Source organism: Coffea arabica, chromosome 11c, assembly GCF_036785885.1.
Source record: "Coffea arabica cultivar ET-39 chromosome 11c, Coffea Arabica ET-39 HiFi, whole genome shotgun sequence".
Taxonomy (NCBI): domain Eukaryota; kingdom Viridiplantae; phylum Streptophyta; class Magnoliopsida; order Gentianales; family Rubiaceae; genus Coffea; species Coffea arabica.
Window position 1 is genome coordinate 24,047,402 of NC_092330.1, and position 18,906 is coordinate 24,066,307.

Here is an 18,906-nt window from a genome sequence, read left to right on the forward strand (position 1 = left end):
TAATTGAGAGTTGTGCGACGAGGGAAAAAAAAGGTACAAAGCAACAAGAAAAAAATATAAAAGTAAATAAATAAAAGGATGAGAGGAAATTCATGAATTGACGCTTAGAATGAATTCGGGTCCAGAAAAGCCAAACTGCTTCACAGGACGTGGCAGTTTAAAAGAATAAAGCGAAAGGAACGTGGCGGGTGCGATCATACCAGCACTAATGCACCGGATCCCATCAGAACTTCGAAGTTAAGCGTGCTTGGGCGACAGTAGTACTAGGATGGGTGACCCTAGGCCGGTCAACGGGTCGGGTCTACACCCGGATCCGGATCGGATCCCTGAAATTTTTACGGGTATGGGTAGGGATTTAATTCCGTTATCCGGATCCGGATCCGTTTTTTCAAACAAAAAAACGGGTCGGATACGGAATATAGTATTCCGACCCGTATTAGACCCGGATCCGGATATAAATGATTTAATAATTTATAAAAAATATATATTATCAATATAATTTGATTAGGATGATGTATTTGAGTAAAATCAAATTGATTTATTTTCTTATTTGGTTTTTTCTTTGCATTAGCTAGAAATTTGTTTACAAATATATCTTTTTCTCTTTTTTGTTAGAAATTATAAATTTTGGCAAATTTGTTCAGGTAGACCCGACCCGGATCCGAGACTCGCCGGGTCCGGATCCGGAACACCGAATAAAAGACCCGTCGGGTAAACGGGTCGGATCCGGGTCCGGGTCCGGAATAATTAATTCCGGCCCGGACCCGGCCCGTTGACACCCCTAGGTGACCCCCTGGGAAATCCTCGTGTTGCACCCCTCCCTTTTTTGTTTCGAAATCCAAATTTCCCCTTCGTTCTTTATGCTGTAGTAATTTAGCTCCGTCGGAACGATTGCTTTATATTTTGCTTCTCATCGAAGCATGAAGGCGGATCTGAAGGCGCGAGACAAGTCAGGAACGGTACGGCTGGATCGAAGCCCGGATCGTCGGTCAAAGTTGTCGGCGCAAATGTATAAGCGCAAGCGTGAAGGATCAATTTCAGGATAATTGAGAGTTGCGCGACGAGGGAAAAAAAATGGTGCAAATCAACAAGAAAAAAATGTAAAAGTAAATAAATAAAAGGATGAGAGGAAATTCATGAATTGACGCTTAGAATGAATTCGGGTCCAGAAAAGCCAAACTGCTTCACAGGTCGTGGCAGTTTAAAAGAATAAAGCGAAAGGAACATGGCGGGTGCGATCATACCAGCACTAATGCACCGGATCCCATCAGAACTCCGAAGTTAAGCGTGCTTGGGCGAGAGTAGTACTAGGATGGGTGACCCCCTGGGAAGTCCTCGTGTTGCACCCCTCCCTTTTTTGTTTCGAAATCCAAATTTCCCCTTCGTTCTTTATGCTGTTGTAATTTAGCTCCGTCGGAACGATTGCTTTATATTTTGCTTCTCATCGACGCATGAAGGCGGATCTGAAGGCGCGAGACAAGTCAGGAACGGTACGGCTGGATCGAAGCCCGGATCGTCGGTCAAAGTTGTCGGCGCAAATGTATAAGCGCAAGCGTGAAGGATCAATTTCAGGATAATTGAGAGTTGTGCGACGAGGGAAAAAAAAGGTGCAAAGCAACAAGAAAAAAATATAAAAGTAAATAAATAAAAGGATGTGAGGAAATTCATGAATTGACGCTTAGAATGAATTCGGGTCCAGAAAAGCCAAACTGCTTCACAGGACGTGGCAGTTTAAAAGAATAAAGCGAAAGGAACATGGCGGGTGCGATCATACCAGCACTAATGCACCGGATCCCATCAGAACTTCGAAGTTAAGCGTGCTTGGGCGACAGTAGTACTAGGATGGGTGACCCTAGGCCGGTCAACGGGTCGGGTCTACACCCGGATTCGGATCGGATCCCTGGAATTTTTGCGGGTATGGGTAGGGATTTAATTCCGTTATCCGGATCCGGATCCGTTTTTTCAAACAAAAAAACGGGTCGGATACGGAATATAGTATTCCGACCCGTATTAGACCCGGATCCGGATATAAATGATTTAATAATTTATAAAAAATATATATTATCAATATAATTTGATTAGGATGATGTATTTGAGTAAAATCAATTTGATTTATTTTCTTATTTGGTTTTTTCTTTGCATTAGCTAGAAATTTGTTTACAAATATATCTTTTTCTCTTTTTTGTTAGAAATTGTAAATTTTGGGAAATTTGTTCGGGTAGACCCGACCCGGATCCGAGACTCGCCGGGTCCGGATCCGGAACACCGAATAAAAGACCCGTCGGGTAAACGGGTCGGATCCGGGTCCGGGTCCGGAATAATGAATTCCGGCCCGGACCCGGCCCGTTGACACCCCTAGGTGACCCCCTGGGAAATCCTCGTGTTGCACCCCTCCCTTTTTTGTTTCGAAATCCAAATTTCCCCTTCGTTCTTTATGCTGTAGTAATTTAGCTCCGTCGGAACGATTGCTTTATATTTTGCTTCTCATCGAAGCATGAAGGCGGATCTGAAGGCGCGAGACAAGTCAGGAACGGTACGGCTGGATCGAAGCCCGGATCGTCGGTCAAAGTTGTCGGCGCAAATGTATAAGCGCAAGCGTGAAGGATCAATTTCAGGATAATTGAGAGTTGCGCGACGAGGGAAAAAAAATGGTGCAAATCAACAAGAAAAAAATGTAAAAGTAAATAAATAAAAGGATGAGGGGAAATTCTTGAATTGACGCTTAAAATGAATTCGGGTCCAGAAAAGCCACACTGCTTCACAGGACGGGGCAGTTTAAAAGAATAAAGCGAAAGAAACATGTCGGGTGCGATCATACCAGCACTAATGCACCGGATCCCATCAGAACTCCGAAGTTAAGCGTGCTTGGGCGAGAGTAGTACTAGGATGGGTGACCCCCTGGGAAGTCCTCTTGTTGCACCCCTCCCTTTTTTGTTTCGAAATCCAAATTTCCCCTTCGTTCTTTATGCTGTAGTAATTTAGCTCCGTCGGAACGATTGCTTTATATTTTGCTTCTCATCGACGCATGAAGGCGGATCTGAAGGCGCGAGACAAGTCAGGAACGGTACGGCTGGATCGAAGCCCGGATCGTCGGTCAAAGTTGTCGGCGCAAATGTATAAGCGCAAGCGTGAAGGATCAATTTCAGGATAATTGAGAGTTGCGCGACGAGGGAAAAAAAAATGGTGCAAATCAACAAGAAAAAAATGTAAAAGTAAATAAAGAAGAGGATGAGAGGAAATTCATGAATTGACGCTTAGAATGAATTCGGGTCCAGAAAAGCCAAACTGCTTCACAGGACGTGGCAGTTTAAAAGAATAAAGCGAAAGGAACATGGCGGGTGCGATCATACCAGCACTAATGCACCGGATCCCATCAGAACTCCGAAGTTAAGCGTGCTTGGGCGAGAGTAGTACTAGGATGGGTGACCCCCTGGGAAGTCCTCGTGTTGCACCCCTCCCTTTTTTGTTTCGAAATCCAAATTTCCCCTTCGTTCTTTATGCTGTTGTAATTTAGCTCCGTCGGAACGATTGCTTTATATTTTGCTTCTCATCGACGCATGAAGGCGGATCTGAAGGCGCGAGACAAGTCAGGAACGGTACGGCTGGATCGAAGCCCGGATCGTCGGTCAAAGTTGTCGGCGCAAATTTATAAGCGCAAGCGTGAAGGATCAATTTCAGGATAATTGAGAGTTGTGCGACGAGGGAAAAAAAAGGTGCAAAGCAACAAGAAAAAAATATAAAAGTAAATAAATAAAAGGATGAGAGGAAATTCATGAATTGACGCTTAGAATGAATTCGGGTCCAGAAAAGCCAAACGGCTTCACAGGACGTGGCAGTTTAAAAGAATAAAGCGAAAGGAACGTGGCGGGTGCGATCATACCAGCACTAATGCACCGGATCCCATCAGAACTTCGAAGTTAAGCGTGCTTGGGCGACAGTAGTGCTAGGATGGGTGACCCTAGGCCGGTCAACGGGTCGGGTCTACACCCGGATCCGGATCGGATCCCTGAAATTTTTACGGGTATGGGTAGGGATTTAATTCCGTTATCCGGATCCGGATCCGTTTTTTCAAACAAAAAAACGGGTCGGATACGGAATATAGTATTCCGACCCGTATTAGACCCGGATCCGGATATAAATGATTTAATAATTTATAAAAAATATATATTATCAATATAATTTGATTAGGATGATGTATTTGAGTAAAATCAATTTGATTTATTTTCTTATTTGGTTTTTTCTTTGCATTAGCTAGAAATTTGTTTACAAATATATCTTTTTCTCTTTTTTGTTAGAAATTATAAATTTTGGCAAATTTGTTCAGGTAGACCCGACCCGGATCCGAGACTCGCCGGGTCCGGATCCGGAACAACGAATAAAAGACCCGTCGGGTAAACGGGTCGGATCCGGGTCCGGAATAATGAATTCCGGCCCGGACCCGGCCCGTTGACACCCCTAGGTGACCCCCTGGGAAATCCTCGTGTTGCACCCCTCCCTTTTTTGTTTCGAAATCCAAATTTCCCCTTCGTTCTTTATGCTGTAGTAATTTAGCTCCGTCGGAACGATTGCTTTATATTTTGCTTCTCATCGAAGCATGAAGGCGGATCTGAAGGCGCGAGACAAGTCAGGAACGGTACGGCTGGATCGAAGCCCGGATCGTCGGTCAAAGTTGTCGGCGCAAATGTATAAGCGCAAGCGTGAAGGATCAATTTCAGGATAATTGAGAGTTGCGCGACGAGGGAAAAAAAATGGTGCAAATCAACAAGAAAAAAATGTAAAAGTAAATAAATAAAAGGATGAGAGGAAATTCATGAATTGACGCTTAGAATGAATTCGGGTCCAGAAAAGCCAAACTGCTTCACAGGACGTGGCAGTTTAAAAGAATAAAGCGAAAGGAACATGGCGGGTGCGATCATACCAGCACTAATGCACCGGATCCCATCAGAACTCCGAAGTTAAGCGTGCTTGGGCGAGAGTAGTACTAGGATGGGTGACCCCCTGGGAAGTCCTCGTGTTGCACCCCTCCCTTTTTTGTTTCGAAATCCAAATTTCCCCTTCGTTCTTTATGCTGTAGTAATTTAGCTCCGTCGGAACGATTGCTTTATATTTTGCTTCTCATCGAAGCATGAAGGCGGATCTGAAGGCGCGAGACAAGTCAGGAACGGTACGGCTGGATCGAAGCCCGGATCGTCGGTCAAAGTTGTCGGCGCAAATGTATAAGCGCAAGCGTGAAGGATCAATTTCAGGATAATTGAGAGTTGTTCGACGAGGGAACAAAAAGGTGCAAAGCAACAAGAAAAAAATATAGAAGTAAATAAATAAAAGGATGAGAGGAAATTCATGAATTGACGCTTAGAATGAATTCGGGTCCAGAAAAGCCAAACTGCTTCACAGGACGTGACAGTTTAAAAGAATAGAGCGAAAGGAACATGGCGGGTGCGATCATACCAGCACTAATGCACCGGATCCCATCAGAACTTCGAAGTTAAGCGTGCTTGGGCGACAGTAGTACTAGGATGGGTGATCCTAGGCCGGTCAACGGGTGGGGTCTGAATCCGGATCGGATCCCTGAAATTTTTGCGGGTATGGGTAGGGATTTAATTCCGTTATCCGGATCCGGATCCGTTTTTTCAAACAAAAAAACGGGTCGGATACGGAATATAGTATTCCGACCCGTATTAGACCCGGATCCGGATATAAATGATTTAATAATTTATAAAAAATATATATTATCAATATAATTTGATTAGGATGATGTATTTGAGTAAAATCAATTTGATTTATTTTCTTATTTGGTTTTTTCTTTGCATTAGCTAGAAATTTGTTTACAAATATATCTTTTTCTCTTTTTTGTTAGAAATTATAAATTTTGGCAAATTTGTTCGGGTAGACCCGACCCGGATCCGAGACTCGCCGGGTCCGGATCCGGAACACCGAATAAAAGACCCGTCGGGTAAACGGGTCGGATCCGGGTCCGGGTCCGGAATAATGAATTCCGGCCCGGACCCGGCCCGTTGACACCCCTAGGTGACCCCCTGGGAAATCCTTGTGTTGCACCCCTCCCTTTTTTGTTTCGAAATCCAAATTTCCCCTTCGTTCTTTATGCTGTAGTAATTTAGCTCCGTCGGAACGATTGCTTTATATTTTGCTTCTCATCGAAGCATGAAGGCGGATCTGAAGGCGCGAGACAAGTCAGGAACGGTACGGCTGGATCGAAGCCCGGATCGTCGGTCAAAGTTGTCGGCGCAAATGTATAAGCGCAAGCGTGAAGGATCAATTTCAGGATAATTGAGAGTTGCGCGACGAAGTAAAAAAAAATGGTGCAAATCAACAAGAAAAAAATGTAAAAGTAAATAAATAAAAGGATGAGGGGAAATTCTTGAATTGACGCTTAAAATGAATTCGGGTCCAGAAAAGCCACACTGCTTCACAGGACGGGGCAGTTTAAAAGAATAAAGCGAAAGGAACATGGCGGGTGCGATCATACCAGCACTAATGCACCGGATCCCATCAGAACTCCGAAGTTAAGCGTGCTTGGGCGAGAGTAGTACTAGGATGGGTGACCCCCTGGGAAGTCCTCGTGTTGCACCCCTCCCTTTTTTGTTTCGAAATCCAAATTTCCCCTTCGTTCTTTATGCTGTAGTAATTTAGCTCCGTCGGAACGATTGCTTTATATTTTGCTTCTCATCGAAGCATGAAGGCGGATCTGAAGGCGCGAGACAAGTCAGGAACGGTACGGCTGGATCGAAGCCCGGATCGTCGGTCAAAGTTGTCGGCGCAAATGTATAAGCGCAAGCGTGAAGGATCAATTTCAGGATAATTGAGACTTGTTCGACGAGGGAAAAAAAAGGTGCAAAGCAACAAGAAAAAAATATAGAAGTAAATAAATAAAAGGATGAGAGGAAATTCATGAATTGACGCTTAGAATGAATTCGGGTCCAGAAAAGCCAAACTGCTTCACAGGACGTGACAGTTTAAAAGAATAAAGCGGAAGGAACATGGCGGGTGCGATCATACCAGCACTAATGCACCGGATCCCATCAGAACTTCGAAGTTAAGCGTGCTTGGGCGACAGTAGTACTAGGATGGGTGACCCTAGGCCGGTCAACGGGTCGGGTCTACACCCGGATCCGGATCGGATCCCTGAAATTTTTGCGGGTATGGGTAGGGATTTAATTCCGTTACCCGGATCCGGATCCGTTTTTTCAAACAAAAAAACGGGTCGGATACGGAATATAGTATTCCGACCCGTATTAGACCCGGATCCGGATATAAATGATTTAATAATTTATAAAAAATATATATTATCAATATAATTTGATTAGGATGATGTATTTGAGTAAAATCAATTTGATTTATTTTCTTATTTGGTTTCTTCTTTGCATTAGCTAGAAATTTGTTTACAAATATATCTTTTTCTCTTTTTTGTTAGAAATTATAAATTTTGGCAAATTTGTTCGGGTAGACCCGACCCGGATCCGAGACTCGCCGGGTCCGGATCCGGAACACCGAATAAAAGACCCGTCGGGTAAACGGGTCGGATCCGGGTCCGGGTCCGGAATAATGAATTCCGGCCCGGACCCGGCCCGTTGACACCCCTAGGTGACCCCCTGGGAAATCCTCGTGTTGCACCCCTCCCTTTTTTGTTTCGAAATCCAAATTTCCCCTTCGTTCTTTATGCTGTAGTAATTTAGCTCCGTCGGAACGATTGCTTTATATTTTGCTTCTCATCGAAGCATGAAGGCGGATCTGAAGGCGCGAGACAAGTCAGGAACGGTACGGCTGGATCGAAGCCCGGATCGTCGGTCAAAGTTGTCGGCGCAAATGTATAAGCGCAAGCGTGAAGGATCAATTTCAGGATAATTGAGAGTTGCGCGACGAGGGAAAAAAAATGGTGCAAATCAACAAGAAAAAAATGTAAAAGTAAATAAATAAAAGGATGAGAGGAAATTCATGAATTGACGCTTAGAATGAATTCGGGTCCAGAAAAGCCAAACTGCTTCACAGGACGTGGCAGTTTAAAAGAATAAAGCGAAAGGAACATGGCGGGTGCGATCATACCAGCACTAATGCACCGGATCCCATCAGAACTCCGAAGTTAAGCGTGCTTGGGCGAGAGTAGTACTAGGATGGGTGACCCCCTGGGAAGTCCTCGTGTTGCACCCCTCCCTTTTTTGTTTCGAAATCCAAATTTCCCCTTCGTTCTTTATGCTGTAGTAATTTAGCTCCGTCGGAACGATTGCTTTATATTTTGCTTCTCATCGAAGCATGAAGGCGGATCTGAAGGCGCGAGACAAGTCAGGAACGGTACGGCTGGATCGAAGCCCGGATCGTCGGTCAAAGTTGTCGGCGCAAATGTATAAGCGCAAGCGTGAAGGATCAATTTCAGGATAATTGAGAGTTGTTCGACGAGGGAACAAAAAGGTGCAAAGCAACAAGAAAAAAATATAGAAGTAAATAAATAAAAGGATGAGAGGAAATTCATGAATTGACGCTTAGAATGAATTCGGGTCCAGAAAAGCCAAACTGCTTCACAGGACGTGGCAGTTTAAAAGAATAAAGCGAAAGGAACATGGCAGGTGCGATCATACCAGCACTAATGCACCGGATCCCATCAGAACTTCGAAGTTAAGCGTGCTTGGGCGACAGTAGTACTAGGATGGGTGATCCTAGGCCGGTCAACGGGTGGGGTCTACACCCGGATCCGGATCGGATCCCTGAAATTTTTGCGGGTATGGGTAGGGATTTAATTCCGTTATCCGGATCCGGATCCGTTTTTTCAAACAAAAAAACGGGTCGGATACGGAATATAGTATTCCGACCCGTATTAGACCCGGATCCGGATATAAATGATTTAATAATTTATAAAAAATATATATTATCAATATAATTTGATTAGGATGATGTATTTGAGTAAAATCAATTTGATTTATTTTCTTATTTGGTTTTTTCTTTGCATTAGCTAGAAATTTGTTTACAAATATATCTTTTTCTCTTTTTTGTTAGAAATTGTAAATTTTGGGAAATTTGTTCGGGTAGACCCGACCCGGATCCGAGACTCGCCGGGTCCGGATCCGGAACACCGAATAAAAGACCCGTCGGGTAAACGGGTCGGATCCGGGTCCGGGTCCGGAATAATGAATTCCGGCCCGGACCCGGCCCGTTGACACCCCTAGGTGACCCCCTGGGAAATCCTCGTGTTGCACCCCTCCCTTTTTTGTTTCGAAATCCAAATTTCCCCTTCGTTCTTTATGCTGTAGTAATTTAGCTCCGTCGGAACGATTGCTTTATATTTTGCTTCTCATCGAAGCATGAAGGCGGATCTGAAGGCGCGAGACAAGTCAGGAACGGTACGGCTGGATCGAAGCCCGGATCGTCGGTCAAAGTTGTCGGCGCAAATGTATAAGCGCAAGCGTGAAGGATCAATTTCAGGATAATTGAGAGTTGCGCGACGAGGGAAAAAAAAATGGTGCAAATCAACAAGAAAAAAATGTAAAAGTAAATAAATAAAAGGATGAGGGGAAATTCTTGAATTGACGCTTAAAATGAATTCGGGTCCAGAAAAGCCACACTGCTTCACAGGACGGGGCAGTTTAAAAGAATAAAGCGAAAGAAACATGTCGGGTGCGATCATACCAGCACTAATGCACCGGATCCCATCAGAACTCCGAAGTTAAGCGTGCTTGGGCGAGAGTAGTACTAGGATGGGTGACCCCCTGGGAAGTCCTCGTGTTGCACCCCTCCCTTTTTTGTTTCGAAATCCAAATTTCCCCTTCGTTCTTTATGCTGTAGTAATTTAGCTCCGTCGGAACGATTGCTTTATATTTTGCTTCTCATCGAAGCATGAAGGCGGATCTGAAGGCGCGAGACAAGTCAGGAACGGTACGGCTGGATCGAAGCCCGGATCGTCGGTCAAAGTTGTCGGCGCAAATGTATAAGCGCAAGCGTGAAGGATCAATTTCAGGATAATTGAGAGTTGTTCGACGAGGGAACAAAAAGGTGCAAAGCAACAAGAAAAAAATATAGAAGTAAATAAATAAAAGGATGAGAGGAAATTCATGAATTGACGCTTAGAATGAATTCGGGTCCAGAAAAGCCAAACTGCTTCACAGGACGTGACAGTTTAAAAGAATAAAGCGAAAGGAACATGGCGGGTGCGATCATACCAGCACTAATGCACCGGATCCCATCAGAACTTCGAAGTTAAGCGTGCTTGGGCGACAGTAGTACTAGGATGGGTGATCCTAGGCCGGTCAACGGGTGGGGTCTGAATCCGGATCGGATCCCTGAAATTTTTGCGGGTATGGGTAGGGATTTAATTCCGTTATCCGGATCCGGATCCGTTTTTTCAAACAAAAAAACGGGTCGGATACGGAATATAGTATTCCGACCCGTATTAGACCCGGATCCGGATATAAATGATTTAATAATTTATAAAAAATATATATTATCAATATAATTTGATTAGGATGATGTATTTGAGTAAAATCAATTTGATTTATTTTCTTATTTGGTTTTTTCTTTGCATTAGCTAGAAATTTGTTTACAAATATATCTTTTTCTCTTTTTTGTTAGAAATTATAAATTTTGGCAAATTTGTTCGGGTAGACCCGACCCGGATCCGAGACTCGCCGGGTCCGGATCCGGAACACCGAATAAAAGACCCGTCGGGTAAACGGGTCGGATCCGGGTCCGGGTCCGGAATAATGAATTCCGGCCCGGACCCGGCCCGTTGACACCCCTAGGTGACCCCCTGGGAAATCCTCGTGTTGCACCCCTCCCTTTTTTGTTTCGAAATCCAAATTTCCCCTTCGTTCTTTATGCTGTAGTAATTTAGCTCCGTCGGAACGATTGCTTTATATTTTGCTTCTCATCGAAGCATGAAGGCGGATCTGAAGGCGCGAGACAAGTCAGGAACGGTACGGCTGGATCGAAGCCCGGATCGTCGGTCAAAGTTGTCGGCGCAAATGTATAAGCGCAAGCGTGAAGGATCAATTTCAGGATAATTGAGAGTTGCGCGACGAAGTAAAAAAAAATGGTGCAAATCAACAAGAAAAAAATGTAAAAGTAAATAAATAAAAGGATGAGGGGAAATTCATGAATTGACGCTTAGAATGAATTCGGGTCCAGAAAAGCCACACTGCTTCACAGGACGGGGCAGTTTAAAAGAATAAAGCGAAAGGAACATGGCGGGTGCGATCATACCAGCACTAATGCACCGGATCCCATCAGAACTCCGAAGTTAAGCGTGCTTGGGCGAGAGTAGTACTAGGATGGGTGACCCCCTGGGAAGTCCTCGTGTTGCACCCCTCCCTTTTTTGTTTCGAAATCCAAATTTCCCCTTCGTTCTTTATGCTGTAGTAATTTAGCTCCGTCGGAACGATTGCTTTATATTTTGCTTCTCATCGAAGCATGAAGGCGGATCTGAAGGCGCGAGACAAGTCAGGAACGGTACGGCTGGATCGAAGCCCGGATCGTCGGTCAAAGTTGTCGGCGCAAATGTATAAGCGCAAGCGTGAAGGATCAATTTCAGGATAATTGAGACTTGCGCGACGAGGGAAAAAAAAATGGTGCAAATCAACAAGAAAAAAATGTAAAAGTAAATAAAGAAGAGGATGAGAGGAAATTCATGAATTGACGCTTAGAATGAATTCGGGTCCAGAAAAGCCAAACTGCTTCACAGGACGTGACAGTTTAAAAGAATAAAGCGAAAGGAACATGGCGGGTGCGATCATACCAGCACTAATGCACCGGATCCCATCAGAACTTCGAAGTTAAGCGTGCTTGGGCGACAGCAGTACTAGGATGGGTGACCCTAGGCCGGTCAACGGGTCGGGTCTACACCCGGATCCGGATCGGATCCCTGAAATTTTTGCGGGTATGGGTAGGGATTTAATTCCGTTATCCGGATCCGGATCCGTTTTTTCAAACAAAAAAACGGGTCGGATACGGAATATAGTATTCCGACCCGTATTAGACCAGGATCCGGATATAAATGATTTAATAATTTATAAAAAATATATATTATCAATATAATTTGATTAGGATGATGTATTTGAGTAAAATCAATTTGATTTATTTTCTTATTTGGTTTTTTCTTTGCATTAGCTAGAAATTTGATTACAAATATATCTTTTTCTCTTTTTTGTTAGAAATTGTAAATTTTGGGAAATTTGTTCGGGTAGACCCGACCCGGATCCGAGACTCGCCGGGTCCGGATCCGAAACACCGAATAAAAGACCCGTCGGGTAAACGGGTCGGATCCGGGTCCGGGTCCGGAATAATGAATTCCGGCCCGGACCCGGCCCGTTGACACCCCTAGGTGACCCCCTGGGAAATCCTCGTGTTGCACCCCTCCCTTTTTTGTTTCGAAATCCAAATTTTCCCTTCGTTCTTTATGCTGTAGTAATTTAGCTCCGTCGGAACGATTGCTTTATATTTTGCTTCTCATCGAAGCATGAAGGCGGATCTGAAGGCGCGAGACAAGTCAGGAACGGTACGGCTGGATCGAAGCCCGGATCGTCGGTCAAAGTTGTCGGCGCAAATGTATAAGCGCAAGCGTGAAGGATCAATTTCAGGATAATTGAGAGTTGCGCGACGAGGGAAAAAAAAATGGTGCAAATCAACAAGAAAAAAATGTAAAAGTAAATAAATAAAAGGATGAGGGGAAATTCTTGAATTGACGCTTAAAATGAATTCGGGTCCAGAAAAGCCACACTGCTTCACAGGACGGGGCAGTTTAAAAGAATAAAGCGAAAGAAACATGTCGGGTGCGATCATACCAGCACTAATGCACCGGATCCCATCAGAACTCCGAAGTTAAGCGTGCTTGGGCGAGAGTAGTACTAGGATGGGTGACCCCCTGGGAAGTCCTCGTGTTGCACCCCTCCCTTTTTTGTTTCGAAATCCAAATTTCCCCTTCGTTCTTTATGCTGTAGTAATTTAGCTCCGTCGGAACGATTGCTTTATATTTTGCTTCTCATCGAAGCATGAAGGCGGATCTGAAGGCGCGAGACAAGTCAGGAACGGTACGGCTGGATCGAAGCCCGGATCGTCGGTCAAAGTTGTCGGCGCAAATGTATAAGCGCAAGCGTGAAGGATCAATTTCAGGATAATTGAGAGTTGTTCGACGAGGGAACAAAAAGGTGCAAAGCAACAAGAAAAAAATATAGAAGTAAATAAATAAAAGGATGAGAGGAAATTCATGAATTGACGCTTAGAATGAATTCGGGTCCAGAAAAGCCAAACTGCTTCACAGGACGTGACAGTTTAAAAGAATAAAGCGAAAGGAACATGGCGGGTGCGATCATACCAGCACTAATGCACCGGATCCCATCAGAACTTCGAAGTTAAGCGTGCTTGGGCGACAGTAGTACTAGGATGGGTGATCCTAGGCCGGTCAACGGGTGGGGTCTGAATCCGGATCGGATCCCTGAAATTTTTGCGGGTATGGGTAGGGATTTAATTCCGTTATCCGGATCCGGATCCGTTTTTTCAAACAAAAAAACGGGTCGGATACGGAATATAGTATTCCGACCCGTATTAGACCCGGATCCGGATATAAATGATTTAATAATTTATAAAAAATATATATTATCAATATAATTTGATTAGGATGATGTATTTGAGTAAAATCAATTTGATTTATTTTCTTATTTGGTTTTTTCTTTGCATTAGCTAGAAATTTGTTTACAAATATATCTTTTTCTCTTTTTTGTTAGAAATTATAAATTTTGGCAAATTTGTTCGGGTAGACCCGACCCGGATCCGAGACTCGCCGGGTCCGGATCCGGAACACCGAATAAAAGACCCGTCGGGTAAACGGGTCGGATCCGGGTCCGGGTCCGGAATAATGAATTCCGGCCCGGACCCGGCCCGTTGACACCCCTAGGTGACCCCCTGGGAAATCCTCGTGTTGCACCCCTCCCTTTTTTGTTTCGAAATCCAAATTTCCCCTTCGTTCTTTATGCTGTAGTAATTTAGCTCCGTCGGAACGATTGCTTTATATTTTGCTTCTCATCGAAGCATGAAGGCGGATCTGAAGGCGCGAGACAAGTCAGGAACGGTACGGCTGGATCGAAGCCCGGATCGTCGGTCAAAGTTGTCGGCGCAAATGTATAAGCGCAAGCGTGAAGGATCAATTTCAGGATAATTGAGAGTTGCGCGACGAAGTAAAAAAAAATGGTGCAAATCAACAAGAAAAAAATGTAAAAGTAAATAAATAAAAGGATGAGGGGAAATTCTTGAATTGACGCTTAAAATGAATTCGGGTCCAGAAAAGCCACACTGCTTCACAGGACGGGGCAGTTTAAAAGAATAAAGCGAAAGGAACATGGCGGGTGCGATCATACCAGCACTAATGCACCGGATCCCATCAGAACTCCGAAGTTAAGCGTGCTTGGGCGAGAGTAGTACTAGGATGGGTGACCCCCTGGGAAGTCCTCGTGTTGCACCCCTCCCTTTTTTGTTTCGAAATCCAAATTTCCCCTTCGTTCTTTATGCTGTAGTAATTTAGCTCCGTCGGAACGATTGCTTTATATTTTGCTTCTCATCGAAGCATGAAGGCGGATCTGAAGGCGCGAGACAAGTCAGGAACGGTACGGCTGGATCGAAGCCCGGATCGTCGGTCAAAGTTGTCGGCGCAAATGTATAAGCGCAAGCGTGAAGGATCAATTTCAGGATAATTGAGACTTGTTCGACGAGGGAAAAAAAAGGTGCAAAGCAACAAGAAAAAAATATAGAAGTAAATAAATAAAAGGATGAGAGAAAATTCATGAATTGACGCTTAGAATGAATTCGGGTCCAGAAAAGCCAAACAGCTTCACAGGACGTGACAGTTTAAAAGAATAAAGCGAAAGGAACATGGCGGGTGCGATCATACCAGCACTAATGCACCGGATCCCATCAGAACTTCGAAGTTAAGCGTGCTTGGGCGACAGTAGTACTAGGATGGGTGACCCTAGGCCGGTCAACGGGTCGGGTCTACACCCGGATCCGGATCGGATCCCTGAAATTTTTGCGGGTATGGGTAGGGATTTAATTCCGTTACCCGGATCCGGATCCGTTTTTTCAAACAAAAAAACGGGTCGGATACGGAATATAGTATTCCGACCCGTATTAGACCCGGATCCGGATATAAATGATTTAATAATTTATAAAAAATATATATTATCAATATAATTTGATTAGGATGATGTATTTGAGTAAAATCAATTTGATTTATTTTCTTATTTGGTTTTTTCTTTGCATTAGCTAGAAATTTGTTTACAAATATATCTTTTTCTCTTTTTTGTTAGAAATTATAAATTTTGGCAAATTTGTTCGGGTAGACCCGACCCGGATCCGAGACTCGCCGGGTCCGGATCCGGAACACCGAATAAAAGACCCGTCGGGTAAACGGGTCGGATCCGGGTCCGGGTCCGGAATAATGAATTCCGGCCCGGACCCGGCCCGTTGACACCCCTAGGTGACCCCCTGGGAAATCCTCGTGTTGCACCCCTCCCTTTTTTGTTTCGAAATCCAAATTTCCCCTTCGTTCTTTATGCTGTAGTAATTTAGCTCCGTCGGAACGATTGCTTTATATTTTGCTTCTCATCGAAGCATGAAGGCGGATCTGAAGGCGCGAGACAAGTCAGGAACGGTACGGCTGGATCGAAGCCCGGATCGTCGGTCAAAGTTGTCGGCGCAAATGTATAAGCGCAAGCGTGAAGGATCAATTTCAGGATAATTGAGAGTTGCGCGACGAGGGAAAAAAAATGGTGCAAATCAACAAGAAAAAAATGTAAAAGTAAATAAATAAAAGGATGAGAGGAAATTCATGAATTGACGCTTAGAATGAATTCGGGTCCAGAAAAGCCAAACTGCTTCACAGGACGTGGCAGTTTAAAAGAATAAAGCGAAAGGAACATGGCGGGTGCGATCATACCAGCACTAATGCACCGGATCCCATCAGAACTCCGAAGTCAAGCGTGCTTGGGCGAGAGTAGTACTAGGATGGGTGACCCCCTGGGAAGTCCTCGTGTTGCACCCCTCCCTTTTTTGTTTCGAAATCCAAATTTCCCCTTCGTTCTTTATGCTGTTGTAATTTAGCTCCGTCGGAACGATTGCTTTATATTTTGCTTCTCATCGACGCATGAAGGCGGATCTGAAGGCGCGAGACAAGTCAGGAACGGTACGGCTGGATCGAAGCCCGGATCGTCGGTCAAAGTTGTCGGCGCAAATTTATAAGCGCAAGCGTGAAGGATCAATTTCAGGATAATTGAGAGTTGTGCGACGAGGGAAAAAAAAGGTGCAAAGCAACAAGAAAAAAATATAAAAGTAAATAAATAAAAGGATGAGAGGAAATTCATGAATTGACGCTTAGAATGAATTCGGGTCCAGAAAAGCCAAACTGCTTCACAGGACGTGACAGTTTAAAAGAATAAAGCGAAAGGAACGTGGCGGGTGCGATCATACCAGCACTAATGCACCGGATCCCATCAGAACTTCGAAGTTAAGCGTGCTTGGGCGACAGTAGTACTAGGATGGGTGACCCTAGGCCGGTCAACGGGTCGGGTCTACACCCGGATCCGGATCGGATCCCTGAAATTTTTACGGGTATGGGTAGGGATTTAATTCCGTTATCCGGATCCGGATCCGTTTTTTCAAACAAAAAAACGGGTCGGATACGGAATATAGTATTCCGACCCGTATTAGACCCGGATCCGGATATAAATGATTTAATAATTTATAAAAAATATATATTATCAATATAATTTGATTAGGATGATGTATTTGAGTAAAATCAATTTGATTTATTTTCTTATTTGGTTTTTTCTTTGCATTAGCTAGAAATTTGTTTACAAATATATCTTTTTCTCTTTTTTGTTAGAAATTGTAAATTTTGGGAAATTTGTTCGGGTAGACCCGACCCGGATCCGAGACTCGCCGGGTCCGGATCCGGAACACCGAATAAAAGACCCGTCGGGTAAACGGGTCGGATCCGGGTCCGGGTCCGGAATAATGAATTCCGGCCCGGACCCGGCCCGTTGACACCCCTAGGTGACCCCCTGGGAAATCCTCGTGTTGCACCCCTCCCTTTTTTGTTTCGAAATCCAAATTTCCCCTTCGTTCTTTATGCTGTAGTAATTTAGCTCCGTCGGAACGATTGCTTTATATTTTGCTTCTCATCGAAGCATGAAGGCGGATCTGAAGGCGCGAGACAAGTCAGGAACGGTACGGCTGGATCGAAGCCCGGATCGTCGGTCAAAGTTGTCGGCGCAAATGTATAAGCGCAAGCGTGAAGGATCAATTTCAGGATAATTGAGAGTTGCGCGACGAGGGAAAAAAAAATGGTGCAAATCAACAAGAAAAAAATGTAAAAGTAAATAAATAAAAGGATGAGGGGAAATTCTTGAATTGACGCTTAAAATGAATTCGGGTCCAGAAAAGCCACACTGCTTCACAGGACGGGGCAGTTTAAAAGAATAAAGCGAAAGAAACATGTCGGGTGCGATCATACCAGCACTAATGCACCGGATCCCATCAGAACTCCGAAGTTAAGCGTGCTTGGGCGAGAGTAGTACTAGGATGGGTGACCCCCTGGGAAGTCCTCTTGTTGCACCCCTCCCTTTTTTGTTTCGAAATCCAAATTTCCCCTTCGTTCTTTATGCTGTAGTAATTTAGCTCCGTCGGAACGATTGCTTTATATTTTGCTTCTCATCGACGCATGAAGGCGGATCTGAAGGCGCGAGACAAGTCAGGAACGGTACGGCTGGATCGAAGCCCGGATCGTCGGTCAAAGTTGTCGGCGCAAATGTATAAGCGCAAGCGTGAAGGATCAATTTCAGGATAATTGAGAGTTGCGCGACGAGGGAAAAAAAAATGGTGCAAATCAACAAGAAAAAAATGTAAAAGTAAATAAAGAAGAGGATGAGAGGAAATTCATGAATTGACGCTTAGAATGAATTCGGGTCCAGAAAAGCCAAACTGCTTCACAGGACGTGACAGTTTAAAAGAATAAAGCGAAAGGAACATGGCGGGTGCGATCATACCAGCACTAATGCACCGGATCCCATCAGAACTTCGAAGTTAAGCGTGCTTGGGCGACAGCAGTACTAGGATGGGTGACCCTAGGCCGGTCAACGGGTCGGGTCTACACCCGGATCCGGATCGGATCCCTGAAATTTTTGCGGGTATGGGTAGGGATTTAATTCCGTTACCCGGATCCGGATCCGTTTTTTCAAACAAAAAAACGGGTCGGATACGGAATATAGTATTCCGACCCGTATTAGACCCGGATCCGGATATAAATGATTTAATAATTTATAAAAAATATATATTATCAATATAATTTGATTAGGATGATGTATTTGAGTAAAATCAATTTGATTTATTTTCTTATTTGGTTTTTTCTTTGCATTAGCTAGAAATTTGTTTACAAATATATCTTTTTCTCTTTTTTGTTAGAAATTATAAATTTTGGCAAATTTGTTCGGGTAGACCCGACCCGGATCCGAGACTCGCCGGGTCCGGATCCGGAACACCGAATAAAAGACCCGTCGGGTAAACGGGTCGGATCCGGGTCCGGGTCCGGAATAATGAATTCCGGCCCGGACCCGGCCCGTTGACACCCCTAGGTGACCCCCTGGGAAATCCTCGTGTTGCACCCCTCCCTTTTTTGTTTCGAAATCCAAATTTCCCCTTCGTTCTTTATGCTGTAGTAATTTAGCTCCGTCGGAACGATTGCTTTATATTTTGCTTCTCATCGAAGCATGAAGGCGGATCTGAAGGCGCGAGACAAGTCAGGAACGGTACGGCTGGATCGAAGCCCGGATCGTCGGTCAAAGTTGTCGGCGCAAATGTATAAGCGCAAGCGTGAAGGATCAATTTCAGGATAATTGAGAGTTGCGCGACGAGGGAAAAAAA

General features: G+C 44.4%; 12 non-coding genes and 9 pseudogenes across 12 annotated transcripts; all 21 read left to right on the top strand.

Moving 5' to 3' along the window:
* Window positions 1–186: 186 nt before the first annotated feature.
* On the top strand, window positions 187–304 carry LOC140019906 (5S ribosomal RNA; annotated as a pseudogene).
* Window positions 305–1,230: 926 nt separating this feature from the next.
* On the top strand, window positions 1,231–1,349 carry LOC140017471 (5S ribosomal RNA). The gene has a single exon (XR_011823780.1). It is a non-coding gene; the product is annotated as a 5S ribosomal RNA (ribosomal RNA).
* Window positions 1,350–1,760: 411 nt separating this feature from the next.
* On the top strand, window positions 1,761–1,878 carry LOC140019907 (5S ribosomal RNA; annotated as a pseudogene).
* Window positions 1,879–2,804: 926 nt separating this feature from the next.
* Window positions 2,805–2,923, top strand: LOC140017960 (5S ribosomal RNA). Its single transcript, XR_011824265.1, has one exon. It is a non-coding gene; the product is annotated as a 5S ribosomal RNA (ribosomal RNA).
* Window positions 2,924–3,336: 413 nt separating this feature from the next.
* On the top strand, window positions 3,337–3,455 carry LOC140017472 (5S ribosomal RNA). The gene has a single exon (XR_011823781.1). It is a non-coding gene; the product is annotated as a 5S ribosomal RNA (ribosomal RNA).
* Window positions 3,456–3,866: 411 nt separating this feature from the next.
* On the top strand, window positions 3,867–3,984 carry LOC140020691 (5S ribosomal RNA; annotated as a pseudogene).
* A 920-nt stretch (window positions 3,985–4,904) lies between these two features.
* Window positions 4,905–5,023, top strand: LOC140017473 (5S ribosomal RNA). The gene has a single exon (XR_011823782.1). It is a non-coding gene; the product is annotated as a 5S ribosomal RNA (ribosomal RNA).
* Window positions 5,024–6,473: 1,450 nt separating this feature from the next.
* Window positions 6,474–6,592, top strand: LOC140017475 (5S ribosomal RNA). Its single transcript, XR_011823784.1, has one exon. It is a non-coding gene; the product is annotated as a 5S ribosomal RNA (ribosomal RNA).
* Window positions 6,593–7,003: 411 nt separating this feature from the next.
* On the top strand, window positions 7,004–7,121 carry LOC140019909 (5S ribosomal RNA; annotated as a pseudogene).
* A 926-nt stretch (window positions 7,122–8,047) lies between these two features.
* LOC140017476 (5S ribosomal RNA) lies at window positions 8,048–8,166 on the top strand. The gene has a single exon (XR_011823785.1). It is a non-coding gene; the product is annotated as a 5S ribosomal RNA (ribosomal RNA).
* A 411-nt stretch (window positions 8,167–8,577) lies between these two features.
* LOC140020746 (5S ribosomal RNA) lies at window positions 8,578–8,695 on the top strand (annotated as a pseudogene).
* A 927-nt stretch (window positions 8,696–9,622) lies between these two features.
* On the top strand, window positions 9,623–9,741 carry LOC140017477 (5S ribosomal RNA). Its single transcript, XR_011823786.1, has one exon. It is a non-coding gene; the product is annotated as a 5S ribosomal RNA (ribosomal RNA).
* Window positions 9,742–11,191: 1,450 nt separating this feature from the next.
* LOC140017478 (5S ribosomal RNA) lies at window positions 11,192–11,310 on the top strand. The gene has a single exon (XR_011823787.1). It is a non-coding gene; the product is annotated as a 5S ribosomal RNA (ribosomal RNA).
* A 413-nt stretch (window positions 11,311–11,723) lies between these two features.
* LOC140020460 (5S ribosomal RNA) lies at window positions 11,724–11,841 on the top strand (annotated as a pseudogene).
* Window positions 11,842–12,768: 927 nt separating this feature from the next.
* Window positions 12,769–12,887, top strand: LOC140017479 (5S ribosomal RNA). Its single transcript, XR_011823788.1, has one exon. It is a non-coding gene; the product is annotated as a 5S ribosomal RNA (ribosomal RNA).
* A 1,450-nt stretch (window positions 12,888–14,337) lies between these two features.
* LOC140017480 (5S ribosomal RNA) lies at window positions 14,338–14,456 on the top strand. The gene has a single exon (XR_011823789.1). It is a non-coding gene; the product is annotated as a 5S ribosomal RNA (ribosomal RNA).
* A 411-nt stretch (window positions 14,457–14,867) lies between these two features.
* LOC140019910 (5S ribosomal RNA) lies at window positions 14,868–14,985 on the top strand (annotated as a pseudogene).
* Window positions 14,986–15,911: 926 nt separating this feature from the next.
* Window positions 15,912–16,030, top strand: LOC140017590 (5S ribosomal RNA). The gene has a single exon (XR_011823898.1). It is a non-coding gene; the product is annotated as a 5S ribosomal RNA (ribosomal RNA).
* A 411-nt stretch (window positions 16,031–16,441) lies between these two features.
* Window positions 16,442–16,559, top strand: LOC140019911 (5S ribosomal RNA; annotated as a pseudogene).
* A 927-nt stretch (window positions 16,560–17,486) lies between these two features.
* On the top strand, window positions 17,487–17,605 carry LOC140017961 (5S ribosomal RNA). The gene has a single exon (XR_011824266.1). It is a non-coding gene; the product is annotated as a 5S ribosomal RNA (ribosomal RNA).
* A 413-nt stretch (window positions 17,606–18,018) lies between these two features.
* On the top strand, window positions 18,019–18,136 carry LOC140020461 (5S ribosomal RNA; annotated as a pseudogene).
* Window positions 18,137–18,906: the final 770 nt, after the last annotated feature.